This window comes from Lissotriton helveticus, chromosome 7 (genome assembly GCF_964261635.1).
Source record: "Lissotriton helveticus chromosome 7, aLisHel1.1, whole genome shotgun sequence".
In the NCBI taxonomy this organism is placed as follows: Eukaryota; Metazoa; Chordata; class Amphibia; order Caudata; family Salamandridae; genus Lissotriton; species Lissotriton helveticus.
In genome coordinates this window covers 1,226,526,704-1,226,530,975 of record NC_136068.1, presented here as the reverse complement: position 1 = coordinate 1,226,530,975, position 4,272 = coordinate 1,226,526,704, and the positions used below count along the sequence as shown (strand labels likewise).

The following is a 4,272-nucleotide window of genomic DNA, read 5'->3' as shown; positions in this document are numbered from 1 at the left end:
GGGAGGTCTGGCGATTCAGGAGAGCTAGGGCGGGACTCGCCCGGCAGGTAGAAATTGCCAGGGGGGGAGGGACAGAGGAGCTGCCCCGCCAACCAGAGAGCAGCCCAAGATGTAGGACACGCCCGTCCCCACCCTCGTGACCTGCCCGTCAGAGGGGGAGGGAACGCTCAGCGTGGGAGCTCTGGTGGCGGCAAGAAACAAGGAAGTCCCAAGAGAACAAGGGGTGCGCGGTGTCCTCAGCGCAGCCCCTGAAACGAGGAGCAGGTAAGTAAAAGTGTCCAAGCACAATTAAAAATGAACGTTGCGCCGCGCCTCGGCAGCGTTGTTACTCCCGGCGAAGCCTCGGGAGGTCTGGCGATTCAGGAGAATCCAGTATACAAAGTCATGTAAGGGTCCACAGAGAGGTAGAGGGTGCGCGCTCTCACTTGCCCTGTAATGAGCTTATCTGCAATATTGATAGCCTTTAAAAGGAAGTTCTCTGCAACCGGTTCAGCATCTGCACCAGGCCGGGAATGGAGAACAACTCCTTGAACAATCATCTTCTCGTCAGTTGTTGTCACGATTCCTCTTACGGACAGTCCGCAAACTCAGCCCAAAGTCCGTTGCCCGTAATGATCTTTTACGGACGGCATTTGTCCTTAATTCAGTATTTCCGGGTCACAGAACAGCCAATCCTGATGACAGAACATACACCGTAGTACTGATTCCTAGTCTATATTTATTTTTTCCTTCTCTTACTGTCCTTGTCCGGGACCACTGTGTTTATAATGTACTGTTACCCAAGGTCCCTGACCAAAGTAATTGGGTTCCCTTGTCTCTAATAACACAGAACCTTGTGTTGGCATCCAGTGTGTATGTTACGTGTTACATGTGCAGAAGTAGGGCCCTACGTGAGAGTGAGCTGAGTACTGAGGCCATTGGGATCCATTTTGGTTACATCTGGCTTGACATGACTCAAGATGGAGGATGAGGACATCTTCCCGAGGCTGAGGAAGTATCTGCATTCTTGTGACTGGAGTGTGGATATCCAGAAGATGGCCACTGGAAAAAAGAAAGTGATATTGCTATAAACAATAGCCCCCAATTCCTAACTTATATAACTGTTATAAATATTATTATTAATAAAATGGTGTTGTTGTCATGATTAATAACCCCAAGTTTGCCTGTCATCCATTAGCCAACACTAGGAGGTCTATAAAGGACCCTCTGGTGTTTTGCAACAGACGATTGCCTATTTTCTATTTTTGCTGGGATTGCTTAGGAAGAGATTCCTGAGAAGTCTGGGCTTTTTTTATTTGTAATGATGATCAGCGCCCAGGGCAAGGGCTTGTGCTCCACTTCCCCAGCTAATATTTAAGTCTTTCTGACGCCCCCATGCCCCATGCCCCATGGGGGTGATTGGGGTGATTATCCCTTATCTGCCTCCTTGGGGTGTGGGAGGTGGTGGGGGGGTAGGAAGCCGATTGGAAGATAACATTAAAAAAAAGATGGGGTGGGGGTTCCCACCATGGGCCTGGCAATGCCATCACTCCCAGACAGGCCTCAACAGTCTTTCTGCACCCCCCCTCACTGGGGGGGAGTGGAGATGATCACCCTCAATCAGCCCCTTGGGAAGGCAGAACGCCCACTAGACATCAGAGAGCATTTATTTATAAAAATAAAATAAAGGGGTGGGGACCACCCACCCCTCAAAAGGACTAAGGGCCTGATTACAAGTTTATGGTTCCTACAGCGGTGGCAGTCCTCCACCATCCGCAGTAAGACCACCAAACCTGTGGTGCGAACGCTCGCCAGATCAGGATATAAATCCTGGTCTGGCAGATGGTCTGACAGTGGCGGTGTGCAAGGCTAATAGAAGAGCCTTTAATGCAGACACTGCAGTCAGACCGCTGACTGCACCTTCCTGCACATGTGGCATGCATGCCATACTGTGCAGGAAGTGGGGGTGCAAATACAGGGGAGCACTTCATGTGCCCCTCCACATGCACCCCAGGCCCAAATCGGGGAAGGGGTCCCTGTTAGGTCTCCCTTTGTTGCCTTTCCACCAGCCATTTTACAGCCGGATTACTGCCATGAAAAGGGCGATGAAAATGCAAATCGTAATATGCTCATCAGTGCTGGCAGTGGCGCCACCAGCATATTACAGCTGGTTGCAAACAGCCGGCCCAGCAGGATCCTTGATTCCCGCAATGCCAGCGGTCTTGCGGCAGTCTGACCGCCATAGTCCTAACACTGCAGGTGGTCCAGCAGTGTGGCAGTAGTTAGACTGCCACCATGGGTTTAGTGGTTCTATGGACTACCAAAGTTGTAATAATGCCCTTAGTCTTTCTGCCCCTCTGAGGGCTGGTGGGGGTGATTACTCTCACTCTGTCCCCAGGTAGGCAACAAGTCATTGGACACCAGGGAATATTATAAAAAATAAACACATATAGGTGTGTTGATAGTCTTTCTAACCCCCTGGGGGTAGATGGGGATGATCACCCCTCATTTGCCTCCAGGGGGCCAGGAAGCCCATTAAACACCAGCGAAACAAAATAATGTAGGGGTGGGGACTGCCCACCATAGGCATGGTCATTCACCAATTCATAAGGGTGCAGTCTCTCTGCCCCCCCCTGTGGGGTGGATTGGGGCAATTACCCCTTTAGGTGTCAGAAAGCCCACTAGACACAAGGGACTGCATTTATGCTGTATTTATTTTCGGGGGAGTGGGGTGGCCCCATGGGCATGGGTTGGTGCCCTCCCCACCCCACAGCCCAAAGGACTTTCTGCCCCGGGGTGGGTGGATAGGGGTATTCATTCCCTACATAGCCAACTCACCACAAGGGGAAGAAATCCCACTAAATACCAGATCATTCAAAATAGAGCCAACACCCAGTAAAAGGAGTTTGCTGCCTACCCTGGCATTGAGCCATATCCCTGAACTGGAAGGGGCAATAGTGTCTTACTGCCCACTGGGGGCAGGTAGGAGGTTTGTCTCGACTTGGGAGTTTGCTGCAAATGTGCTTCCATTGGGGGTGGGGGGTAGAAAGTCCACCTGACCCTTGATATTTTGCCTTTGCAGCAAAAGTAAATGGTGTTGGTGTTAGACCATGTCAGTGTCCATGCCGTCACCCCAAAAGGGACCAACCAGTCTTTTTGTCCCCACAAGGGAGGTTTGCTCCAATTAGCCCCTGGGGCCCAGAAACCCCACTGTATGACAGGAATATATATATTTAACAAAATAATGGGATAGGTCTGGCCCATCCTAACATCATCCCACACTCACCCCATAAGCCTCAGTCTTTTGCTCCCCTGCGGACTAAGACATTTTATCCCATTGGCAAGCGACGTGACACTTGATTTCTTAGGGTGTTGTTTTTACACATAGAACAAAACAACAACTAGAGAGTGAGGAAGTGTACTTGGCACTTGTCCCTTTCCCCAGGTTATATACAAAAAACAACATGGACAAGTCCTTTAGCAGGTTGAGGTCATGGTTGTTGACCTGTACCTTTGTAGAGGTACGCAGACAACAGGTGGTTGTCTTATGAAACCCCTCACCAACTTAACTAGTAGGTGGCATGCTTCATCATCGGGGTCCAGCTGGAATTAACCATGCGTGGCTCCCACGGCACATTGTAGCCACGCATGGTTAATTCCAGCTAGTCATCATGCATGCTAATCACGTTACCACATGCATGATGCCTTATGCACAGCCCAGGCTTTACAACCCTACGCATGAAGGAACGCAGATACATAGGACATCCATCAAAATGATGATTGTATGAATATACATGTCGCATTGTCCACCTTTTATTTTCAGATACTCTTCGCGCAGGATCTGTAAGTAACAAGATCCACAACACTCACAGCGCACTTTGGGGTGTGCGCTGATACATACACCCCAGTGGCCTCTCATAACTTTTTTGCCCACAAGCACTATTTCTGGTCCTGAAGAAAGCCTCACGATTAGCGTAGAAGGCTGAAACTAGTTGACCTACACTTATTCTAGGGATATTGAGGCATATTCACACCTGAAATATATCCTGACTATGTTTGTTACTCATGTCCTAGGACCCCTCAATTAAAACTTTCATATGGGCATTTCCTAGAGGCATTTTTATCAATTAATTTCACTTCACATAGCACTTCACTTTTCACAATCAACCTGCTCCATTGTAATCAGGCATCGAAGCACAGCTGGATTCCATTCGGCAATCCAGCTGGACCCCGATGATGAGGTATGCCACCTACAAGGTAGGTGGGTGAGGCGTTTCATAAGACAACGACCTG

The 4,272-nt window shown here is 49.4% G+C and overlaps 1 pseudogene; it reads right to left on the bottom strand.

Moving 5' to 3' along the window:
- Window positions 1-359: 359 nt before the first annotated feature.
- LOC144769431 (prostaglandin reductase 2 pseudogene) lies at window positions 360-664 on the bottom strand (annotated as a pseudogene).
- Between the last annotated feature and the right edge of the window lie 3,608 nt (window positions 665-4,272).